Source organism: Nuphar pumila, chromosome 17 (assembly GCF_984573655.1).
Source record: "Nuphar pumila chromosome 17, dmNupPumi1.hap1.1, whole genome shotgun sequence".
In the NCBI taxonomy this organism is placed as follows: Eukaryota; Viridiplantae; Streptophyta; class Magnoliopsida; order Nymphaeales; family Nymphaeaceae; genus Nuphar; species Nuphar pumila.
Genome location: NC_143265.1, coordinates 28,788,834 through 28,801,449, shown reverse-complemented (window position 1 = coordinate 28,801,449; position 12,616 = coordinate 28,788,834).

Below are 12,616 nucleotides of genomic sequence, written 5' to 3'. Positions count from 1 at the left end.
AGCAAAGCTATATGAAGAAGAAATAATAACAATAAAAAATTTGACAACAAGTGGCTAAATATATCATTTAGTGGCAGTAGCTGACTCCTGATCTTAGTTGTCAAAGGCGCAAGGTAGAGCCTAGGCAATGAGGCCCTAAAAAGTCTAGGCGAGGCCTAGGGGGCTAGGTGGACTAGGCGGTACCCCAAATGAATAAAAAATTAAAAACATACAAAATATGTAAACAAAATACTAAAATTAATAACAAACATGTATACAACATAAAATCAATCAATAATAAGCAATAGACAAATAATAACATGTTGTTGAACACTGTAAAGCAATTATATTACATAAAAATGGTCAAATAGACAACTCATACATTTATAGATTATATATGAATTAAGTACACAGATATGTATATATATAATATAAACACAGAATATTGTAAATTTATAATATATGTTTATGATGTGTTAATATATATAATTATATACATTTACACAGAAAACATATATGTGTGCGCAACTGCACATCAGACCAAGAGACTACATCGGCTAGGCCGCCTAGGCTCCGCCTTTGACAACTAAGCGGATGGATGAAAGGAGGAGGAAGAAGGATAAAAATAAGATAAAAAGGAAAAACAAAAGAAGATAACAAGATAATAAAAAAAGAAAGTTTTGGGGGGTGGGAGGAAGAAGAAAAAAAAAATAAAAATATGACAACTATGTCCCTGCTGCTTAGGCATGGCACTGTCTAAGCAGCCTAGGTAAAAAAACAAAACCCTACTACCTAGACCAATAAGCCTAGGCGGTGGCCCTATGTCTAGCCAGCCTAGGCGTGCAGCTTTTGACAACTAAACTGATATGAGTTGTTGAAAGAAATATCTTACCTGTTTGGGAGCAAAAGTAACAGAAGATGAATTTACAGCCTTACAAACAAAGAAGTGAATACAACTGATGGGTAGTCCAGCAAGACCTCACCCTCACTGAATCTATCAGCATTGCATATCCTCTCAAAAAGCTCGCCTCCAGCGTCATATTCCATGACAATGGCTAAATGAGTGGGTGTTAACATTACCTGCATATGTCAGTTCCACTGTCATCAGCTCTTCCAATTCAGAGTGACTAGAATCTGTTCTAGAAATAGAATAGCACAAACTTAGGTGTAAATAAGTCTGGCTCTGTCAAGACTCTAGGTCTCTTCAAGCAAATCACAAGGTTAATTTACTTGGAGGGGAGAGAGAGAGGGAGAGGTAAATTGAAACTTAGCCAAAAGCTCCAGCCAGAATTTCAAGTGGTTCCAGCTCTAATCCAGCCTTCAAAACTTGGTAACATTCAAGAAACAGGCCAAATTGATAAGGTCACGAGTAAAAAGGCTCACAAAAAGGAAGTTGAAACCAGTGTGTCTGCCAAGGGGAATGAATAAAAGTTGGGATTTAAGTGATTTCTGTAATTTTGTTACTCCATCCTTCTCTTGTTTTAATACAAGCGTTATCCAATTTCCTAAATTCATACCAGTTGAGGCTCAGAGACATGCCATGTTGGCTTAAAAGTAGCCACTGATTCTTTTAACTTTGGAAGTCTACATATTCTCCATAAAGTTGTTCACTGTTGCAAAGCATTTTGAAGTGATACTATTGAAAATAACCTTCAAGCACTGCAACCAGATTCACAATTTCAAAAGCACATGTTTGGTTATCAGCTAACCAGTGCTTCATATGCATGATATAAATGAGCATGGCAACAGATTGAGTGCTAAAGAATTATATAATGGTAATATTTATATAAATGGACAGATATACTTACGTTTTCGGACACTTTCTAATTACTTCTGCAATGGCTGGATCCATACTATCTGGAATTTCAAGGCGGCGATTTTGAAACCCAACTGCACCAACAACCTGCATTGGGTTCATTCCTGCCCATGGTTGTTGTACGGTAGCAAGCTCCCATAAGATGACCCCGAAGCTATAGACATCACACCTTCAAGTGCAGAAAGACATGATTTCAGCCAAGAAACCTCTTGACAAGTACGAATGTATGAAATCAACATTGTATTGAAGAAAAAATTTAAAAACTATTTATATTAGAAAGCTCTGTGCTTGACTTACTTTTCATTTGAAGGTTCATTTCGAAGAACTTCAGGAGCCATCCACTCCTCCTGTTAATAAGGACGAGTTAATATGAAAATCAACGCAAATCATCAAATGCATCACACGACAATCACAACCAGAAGGCAGTGCCTTAATGTCCACTGTTTATTGTGAAAATGAAACAAGATTCATTTGATCCTTTCTTCTTCTTTTTTGAGAAATCATTTGGTCATTTCTTCTTAAATGCATTATTGCAGTGGAAAGAAAAACGATCCTAAAATTAGGTACAATTTCCAAGCAAAGATTTGGCAAAATTTTGGGTGATATTCATATCAAATATTAATATAATATGGTAACATTTGCAGCTGCAATCGACTATCTAATGAATCATAACAGAGGAAAATGCTAGACTTGCTGGAGTACGAATAACTTTGAATTCAATAAGAATAATGTCTAGTTCTTTCTTGTTGTTTCTTCAGCCCTTTTATAATTTTTTCTTTTTCCTCTCCAACAAACTCGAGTATAATTAATTGTAATACAATAATTACAAAGGCTGTCATTCAGGGCCACCTGAACAATCATGACTTATATTAAACAAACTCAGACTTCATGAAATTTCAAAAAACAAACAGTTATAAACATCAGTGCATTCCAAACTGACAATCGACTGGAATAAAACACCAATGACATGACATGTGAAATTGTTGCTTCCTCTGATATCCACTAACATTTACACACTAAATGGATCAAGGTGCCAAACAAAAAACATCTCTTACAGTGATGGGTGAGTAGGGGAAAAACAAAGGGAATTCGGGTGCATCAAATGGAATCAAGATACAGAAAAGAGACACCTCAATCAACAATGCCTATCATACAGCCCATATAAAGTCGGAAAGTGAAAAATAGGTTTGTAATTATGCATGAAAAGTTCTCAAATTATTACCGTGTGCATTCAGATCATATGCAGACCTATCGGCAATACCGACACATTCAATCCAGCCATAGGAGCACTCAATCTTTGCGTCCCAACAATCTGCAGCATAGTGGGCCATCTCAGTAGGTAAATGCTGAGGGAAGCGCAAACTGCTGACCGAAGCGCAAGCGATCTTTGTTGATACCCAGTGATGTAAGTCCTTCCAATAAAGTAGCCCAAAGTCTCATTATTAATGGCTCCCTGTTAACAAACACACTGATAATTAGAGTCCATTAACCATAAGGAACCATTTCAACTGTCATCAACCATAAAACAAAAAGCAAAATATGCAAAACAGTTGGTGGATTGTGTGATGAAGAAATAGGAAAAGCAGCCAACCTTTGAACACAGATAAAAACGAATAGGAAATGAGAAGGCAGCAAAGATAGTATACTGTGTGTGGAGTTTTGTTTAGAAACAAATGCTCCTACCTTGAACTTAACCCCGATGGGCCAATAGATGTTGAAAACATCAAATTGAAAGGGTATGGGTCAGAGAGGCGTTCTTTGTATCAGGAGCAGTTATGCCATATTCCTTGAGTTTTGCACCAAGTTCTTCAGAGGATAGGTCATCAAGAACTGCGAGCACATGTTTTAATTCCTCTGCCTTCTCAACTGGTAACATGAGATCCTTCTCAAGTTTCTCCTAACAGAAATCATTGAGGAACTGGTCTGTCTTGTAGCATGTTCCAGTCTTCTCATCCTTGACCATGACATCTGTGAATTTATCCACATGACCTGAAGCCTTTAAGACAATTTCAGGTGTGACACAAGGGCAGTCCACCTCCAACATATTCTCCTCCGATATGAAATGCTGCATAAAGTGTCTAGACAAACAAACCAGCAAATGACAAAGAATTAAGAAATGAAAACCAGCACGTTCTCATCACAGACAACACCATTAAAGCTAGGAGAAAAAATGTCAAGTATCATCAATTGCCTTTACAACTAAAACTATTTGAAGGCTTCCTTATTGGAGTAAGGAAGCAAATATGTCAAGGTTCATTGTATTCTGATGGTTTGTGAATCTAAAACCAGTTGTTGATACCCAGGATTTAGCAGACTCAAATATCTTACACTTCCAGAATTACATAAGCAAAGTAGATTTCCTCGGTATGATAACAATTGCATGAAAAAGCAGCCTTATTTAGGAATGAACAAACTTTACCTCTTATTTATGGTACAATAATATAGCAAACTCCCAGAAGCCATATTTCACTGGTAGAGCTAGAAAGACCAGGCCTGTTAAGCCCAAGCACACACTCCTGGAAGCGCCTCATGGGGTTGCAAGTTACAGCTTTTCTCAAAGCTGTGTTCCAACCATCACTTCTAGGTTTGTGTTCCTTGGACTTCTCCCTGGAAGACGACTCTTTATATGCATCAAAGACAGCAAAAGTGGAGGCAAATAAGCTTGACCAAAGAGATTTATTATGAGCCTTGTTCTTTGAATCAGAGGTACCCGGAGGTCAGTCTTTCATAGAGCAATCAGAAGAACTTCCAGTAAGAAATTTTGAAGTTTGCAGTTCCCTCAGGCAAGCCCGTTATTACCTATCATATACAAAGAAAAAGACCCAAAAGTTGCAAGTTTCAAGTCCAGACATAACAAAATGTCTTGAAAAGGTAGCCATTTGACATTGGCCAGAAAAGGAAATCGCTTGCAGGAAGGCTGGCTAGAGATTTCTTCTCTTCTGCTCTTGAAAAAGCAAAGGGACCTCACTTACTATGAACTACTAAATGAATGTTTTGCCAATCTATATTTGATCAATAGTAAAATAACTCACAAGTGATATCCAAAATGGGCCTTAGAGCAAGCAACAAGCACACATTTACGTAGAAGATAATTCATGCATCTCACCTTCTCAATGGGTTTTCTCCAAGATCTTCCCAAGTAGTGAAAAAGCAGAGCCTGTATCCAAGCATCTCACCCTCTCAGTGGGTTTTCTCCAAGATCTTCCCAAGTAGTGTAAAAGCAGAGCCTGTATTCAGAAAATCAATGTACAGTGTATTAATCAACATAAGAAAAATGCAATGACACTACATGGATGAAAAAACAACTTTGATTCAAATTGGATCAAAGCAGAGGTACAATAGATCATTAGCAATCTAAAAGAAAACTTGGCTCTTTCTGCATAGATATTAAAACCATATATCCCACAAATAAAAGTATTCTAGACCTGGCTCTTTCTTCCTAGATATTGAAACCAATGCTCTTAAAATCATTTGTCTAGTGACTACTACAATATTTTATCTTGGTGAGTAGGGGAGGATTCATACGGCCTAGTGTTTCGCCATGAGCAGTCCTCTTCATAAAGAAGGACGGGAGGATGAGGTTATGCCTCAATTATAGGATGCTTAACCAAGTAATCATAAAGTTGCCAAGGATCGAAGATTTGTTCGATCAACTTAAGAGGTCTAAGGTTAAGAATTTTTTAATTTAATACCTTAATTAAGAACATAAAAATTTAGATTTTTAACTAAGTTAATAGTGTTTTGAAGGTATTTTTCAAGATTGACTTGCGATCTAGATATCATCAGTTGAGAATAAAGGATGAAGACATCTCTAAGACCGTGTTCAGGACACATTATAGGCATTATGAGTTTGTGATTATACCATTTGGACTCATGAATACCTCGGTAGCTTTCATAAATCTCATAAACAAGGTGTTCAGACTTTATCTGGATTCTTTCGTAATTGTTTTTATAGACGATATCTTGGTGTATTTGAAGGATTTAGAGTAGCACAGAAATCACCTGAGAATAATATTGCAGACCTTTAGAGAACACCAGGTATACGCTAAGTTTTCTAAGTATGAGTTTTGGCTCGAGGAGGTTATATTCTTGGGTCATGTGATCTCAAAGGATAGAGTATTCATAGATCATTCAAAGGTAAGTGATCTAATTTCAATCAAATTTGAGGATTTTTTTTGAATTCTTGATGATTATAATGAATTCTTAAGATCGGTGCATTGACTTTTGAAAGTGGCGACAGTTCTGAATTGTGAGCCACCTAAAAACATCATTGAGATCTGTAATTTTTTTGGGTTTAGCTTGGTACTATAGGTGTTTTATTTGAGATTTTTCACAAATTGCCCTACTCATGACCAAGTTACTACGTCAAGGAACCAATTTAATATGAGATGCCAAGTGCGAGGAGAGTTTCATGACTCTGAAAGAGAAGCTCACCTCAAATCCAATTTTGACCTTAATATCTGGGCAAAGAGGTTTCGTAGTATAGACGGATGCCTCATGCATCAAACTAGGAGGAATTCTTATGCAGCATGGGAAGGTGATCACATATGCTTCTCAACAGTTGAAGGTTCATGAAAGGAACTATCTTACTCATGATCTAAAATTGGCAATAGTTGTATTCGCCTTGATGATTTGAAGGCACTACTTGTACGGTGAGCAACACCGACCACAAGAGTCTCAAATACCTTTTCATTTAAAATGAACTTAATATGAGGCATCATAGATGACTTGAATTCATAAAAGACTATGAATTCACAACTGTTTACCACCCAGGAAAGGCAAATGTGGTGGCAGACATCCTTAGCCGTAAAGTGAGTAGTATTTTGTCTAGTCTGTAGAGCCTGACTGAGGATCTTATTGAGTGTAGTCCTTTCGGATCAGATCAGTAAATAAGTAACATATTCAGTATTGTAGTGAGGACCGAGCTGATTGATCGATTATCGAGAAACAGCAAGAGGATTCACAGTTTACACAGATGTTAGATGCATGTAAGCAGGATGAGTCAGCCTTGCATCTGGAAGAAGATGAGAGCATATGTTTTGGGCACAGACTATGGGTGCTCAGCGACCCGTAGATTCGTGAAGAGCTTCTGAATGAGTCCCACATGAGCAGATTAATCATCCACCCTAGTAGTACCAAGATGTGCAAGGATCTGGAAAGGAGTTATTGGTGAACGGGTATGAAGAGGGAAGTGATGGAGATGCTTGACCTACCTTCAAATCAAGATAGAGCAGCAGAGACCTGGTGGGTTGATACAAGTGAACGAGCAACAAAAGAAAGAAAGCAAGGCATTAGGCTTGTTTTTCTATTAATCGTGAGTGCACCAAGACAAACTAAAATTAAAAAAAATGGAAAGATATAGATTGACGTAGCTACTTGAAGATCATCGAGACTAAAGCAGCAAGAAGCTGATATCGAATTCAAGAAATCTAGCGATCCATCGAGGATCATAGAAAACCCTGACATTTCATGAAACCAAAGTAGCAAGAAACCGAAATCGAATTCAAGAAATTCATCAATGATCCATACAAAATCAGAAAACCCTAATATTCCACGAGATGGCCAAATTACATAATAGAAATGCCAATTACATGATGAAATCTAGAGGATCGATGAGAAAACAAGTCGTAATCACACATAATCATCAAAGAACCATCGTATCGCTATAGAAACCCTGATAATCCATCCAACAATGAGTATTAATGAAGATTGATGGGAAAATGAGTAAAAAAAAAATGAGTGAGATCGGAATCTCTGACGGAGATGAAGAAAGATGCCTAAAGATCAATGTAATAAACTCACCAAAACAATCACACCAATCAAAAAAACCAAAATGATAGAATACGCCCAAAAGTCCACAAAAATCATGAGAAAATTGAAGAACACCAACCCCATAATCAAAATACAAGCAAAGAAGAAACCCCAAATTCCCCATCTCTATGTTAGCAAAAAAATTACCCATCTCAAATTTTTGAGGTAAACAAAAAAATTAAATGAGTATTTGGGTGAATATAGACACTATCCTGATGATATTCTTTTCACTTTTTTCTCGAGGGAGAACAAGAGAAAGAGAGAGGGAGACAGAGCGTGGGGTATTGGGTTTCTATTCTTAAGTATTAACTAAGGTCAATGGCCATAGTAAAAGGTTAAGTAAACCCATCTTTATACAATCGATGATAGTCCACACTTATAACAAAAATATTCAGATTTGTTGATAGGCAATTAAATATGTGTATACAGTCCGATAACGGCCAACACTTTTAACAAAATAATCAGTTTGGAAAATTAGTCAACAAGACATACATATATCAATCTGATAACAATCCCCATAACAGCATATATTCAGTTCCAATGGTGGTTTATAACAAAGAAATCCAGGTTTGAAGATCGACTGCATAACAGAAAAAATAGTGTTGACAGCTGTCAACATAACAACATCAAACCTGTTTTTGTTTTTTACCATAACATAACAACATCAAAACAGTTTTGATCATAACACCATCAAACCTGTTTTTTATTTTTACCATAACATAACAACATCAAACCTGTTTTGACAGCATCAAAACAGTTTTGATCGTAACAGCATTAAACCTGCTTTTTGTTTTACCATAACATAACATCATCAAAACAGTTTTGATTGTAATAGCATCGGATTTTTCAACAGCCAACGAATTCAGCATATCCAGAAATCTTGAAAACAAATCTAATCTCAGTCATCAAGTTAACTTATGGCAGGTCTTAACCAAATCTGATCAACTATGCACACACGGCAAGTTTGACCAAACTACACCCACACAGGGTGCCGATCTGATCAGCCAAAAATACAAAAAATAACTATAGACCAATCGGCAAGCCAGGTTTGGATCAAATCTGATCCCAAACAATAAACATCTATTTTTTTTTTTCAAGAGCATAGAAAAATCATGGTCATCCCATATATATATATATATATATATATATATATATATATATATATATATATATATATATATATATATATTCAGCATGCTCTCCTAAAAGGAAGAGATCGACCACTTGAACATAGATTAATACATGCTTAAACAGGGAAAAACAATGGTGTGCTTTCATCAAATAATAATACATGAAATTGTGAATCAAGGCATATGTTTATATGTTTTTGAATTAGATTTTATTTTCTTATCTAAAATTTCACATGAATGTGATTTTAATCTCTTTCTTCTCATATGAATCTAGAGAGAAACTTGTACCTTAGTTTAGATGTAAAAAAAGACCAAAAAATATTGGACGATCAGCGAGAAAGATGAATCTCTTCCTCTCCCTCATCTTCTCCAAAAATCCCTAACTCTCGCTCATTGCATAAACAGAGTCTTACCACTTGGCCATGAGCAAAAAATCTGGCAGTTTGTCTCCTCTCTAACCAGATATCTTACCTAGGAAAGAACATTTCCAATTGGACATACTGTTAGGAAAATCGCAAGCAAGAAATAATTGAAGGAAAACAAAACACAGCAAGAACACACAGATTTACGTAGAAAAACCTTCCCTCAAATCCGAAAGAGAGTAAAAAATCACGGCCGTCGAGAGAAAAAACTTTATTGCTCTTTCTCGACAGATACAAGACAAAAAGAAAAGAAAGAATTTATACAAGGCAAGGGCGACAACCCTAAACCTAAACAAGTTGGTCTGATTCATAAGAAACTGGGTCTCAAATATAAGCTCAAGAAAAATTTTCTTCTGGGGGGCGCTGCCCTCTTAAGACCCCGCCAAGGGCGGGCCCCCCTGGACCCCCGCCAGCTGAATGTGCAGCGGGACCCGTGTCGGGGGGAGCCCCCAGACCCCCCCCATTCTGCAAGGGCAAAAATTCTGAATCAGGCTCCACAACTCATTGCATACCACTCTACTAAGCTAGGAAAAGAAATTTTTAAGTTATAGTAGTAAACATAGAATTTTCCCACATTAAAGCATGAGAAAATCCTAAGTGAGAAGCAGTAAAAGCAAATTATTCTAAACTTGGTGGCCAACCAAGTGGGAAAGCTAGCCTAGGAAAACTACCTAAGATGACTAAGCTACCTAGGAAAAATAACCTATCTTAAGGATTAAGGAATCTAAAATTACCTAGTGGAGCCACTTCCCAACACAAAGGAAATGAAGGAGGAAGGTGGATACTCCTAATTCTCAACCCAAGGCATACATTCAGGTGGAGGAGCTCACCCAAGCTCAAGATGTTGCAAAAACTAAGCTCAACGGGGGTTTTATAGGCTTCCTACCCAGGTTGGCACCACTGGGTCTCACTATTGCTGACCTAGGTTGGCGCTGGTGAGAGCCATTGGCACCGATCTAGGTTGCTGCCAATGGGCAACACTAGTGCTGACCCAGGTTGAATGGGTCAGGTTTGGATCATATTGGATCCAGATCTGGTCTGGACCCAATGAAGTTGGCTACAATGGGAGGCACTAGCACTAATCCCCTTAAAATGGGTTGGATCGGATCAAATTGAGTCTGAATCAGATCCAAACCCAATGGCTAGTGTGAAGCACTGGCACCGACTTGAGTCAGTGCCATTGGGCATCACTAGTGTCGATCCCTCACTAGATTTGGCCATCTGGGTCAAATCGAGTCCAAACCCATATAGATTGATGCCAATGAAAAATTCAGATGAATTTGGATCTAGGTCAGGTCAAACTTGATCCAAATCAGACTCGATCCATGTTAGATTAGTGCCAGTGGGCCTCAATGGTGTTGATCCAATGGATTTGGATCTGAATTTGGTTCGGGTCAAAAAAGCTGGACCAAGCTAGATCATTTCTGACACATCACGAGAAAATGCATATAACTCGAGATTTACAATAGTCTTTTAGGTTTAGAACCAAATTCAACGATTTGAAATGTGAAAAATGCCTTCAAAGTTGGCCTTACTTTTCAAACAAGTTATTTCAAAATCCAAAAACATGTTTCTGCCGTAACTCTTCACTCTGAGCTGAAGATTTATTGTCCATATTAAATTTGGCATGCCTATCATGTGATTTTGAACACTTTTATGAGTCGATGTGCCTCATTTTCTAACAGTATCTAAAGTTCATCTCAAGAAAAGTCAGATGCTATCTCTCTTTTTTTCTATAAAGGATGGGAAAACCACCATCAAAATCAGAGGCCTAGTTGCATTGGCGAAGCTTACTGTACTTATAGTTGTTGTCCTAACAGTGTAAAGGCATGGCACACCCCTTGTTCTAAGGTAGCAAGGGGTTGATGCTCATGGGAATAGAACCCTGACCACCCGTCTAGTAGTGGCCGAGGCCCCTTCCACTGCACCAAAGTCCTTGAGGGCTAAGAAGCTGTCTCTTACCAATGGGGCTCCGCGTGGTTGGTAGGAGCTGTCAGTGTACGTCTCCTTGTGGTGGGACGTTGCAGGTTCAAACCCCAGTGGTACGTTGAATAGTAATTGGTGGAGTGTGCCTAAGCCCTTGCCTCTCAAAAGAAATAAGAAGCTATCTCTTGTATCATATTTCTATAAGTTTTCAAGTAACTTTCAATTGGAATTAGTGCCTTTATAGAAGGAGCAGCCCCTTTTTTTTCAAGGAAACAAAAATGTACAATATGCAAACCAAATGCAATGGGGAACAACGTTGCTGTCCTCGGTGTCACCGCGATTATACATCGCTCACTCATCAATAAATAGAAAGGGAAAAATCGCGAGAAATTACAGTAAGCACAAAAGGCATGGTTCACCGATCTCGGAAAACATCATTTCTTCGTCAAAAATGAAAAGAAGCTATGGAATCTGTGCGTTTTAGAAAAACTGAAATGTCAGCGGGTTTCTTTCCAACCCGCTGATCGGGGCACACAAATGGACTTTCCAGACTAGCCTTACATTATTTTTTGGTAGTCCAGGAAAAAAAAAACCCTTCATCCTGGTTGGCACTAGGGATGGCAGTGGACCGGGGGAAAGCGAGGCCCCGCCCCACCCCGCCCAGTTTGGACCGGGGATAAAGGGTATGAAACGGGGATGGAGGCGGGGACGAAAATTAAAATCCATCCCCGTCCGGGGATGGACGTGCACTTTTCCCTGCCACGATCCCCACCCCAACCCCGCCCTGACCACTTTTCCCCGTAATATCCCCGCCCCGCCTCATCCCCGTTTGAACCAGGGATGGAGGACATGAAACGGGGATGAAGGCGGGGGTGGAGGATAAAATCCATCCCTGTCCGGGGATGGAGGCGGGGGTGGAGGATAAAATCTTGAGGCGGGGTGGGGTTGGAGACCTTGTCCTTCGCCCCGCCCCGCCCCACTGCCATCCCTAGTTGGCACCTAGTTGGGACTCTGGTTGGTAAAACCCTTGGGGCATATTTGAAAGTGAGAAAGATGTTGGAAAAGTGATACAAAGCAAAAAAAAAACAGTACAGTTTTCCAACCTTTCCAACTGAGACTGTTTTGTTAGGAGAGTTTTTCTAAAAAGTACATTTTTTTGATAAAAAACACTGGAGTGAAGGAATGTTTTCTACCAAAAGAAAAAATAAAATGATGGTTTACACTCCCTACCACCCATCTCATCACATCTCACTGCCACCACCATCACCCACCTCCCAAAAAACCACCCTCTCCTGATTTTACACCATCCATCACTACCATTCATCTCATCACCACTACTACCACCATCACCTATCTCCAGAGAAACTCTACCAAAAAAGTTTCAGCTCCACCACCATCCATCTCACCAGCACCACCATCACTCTCCTCCAAAAAAATCACCCTCCCCACCATTGACCACTATCTATCACCACCCACCTCCCGAAAAACAGTGTCGAAGAAGCTCCACCACCACCACTCCATGATAATTTTCC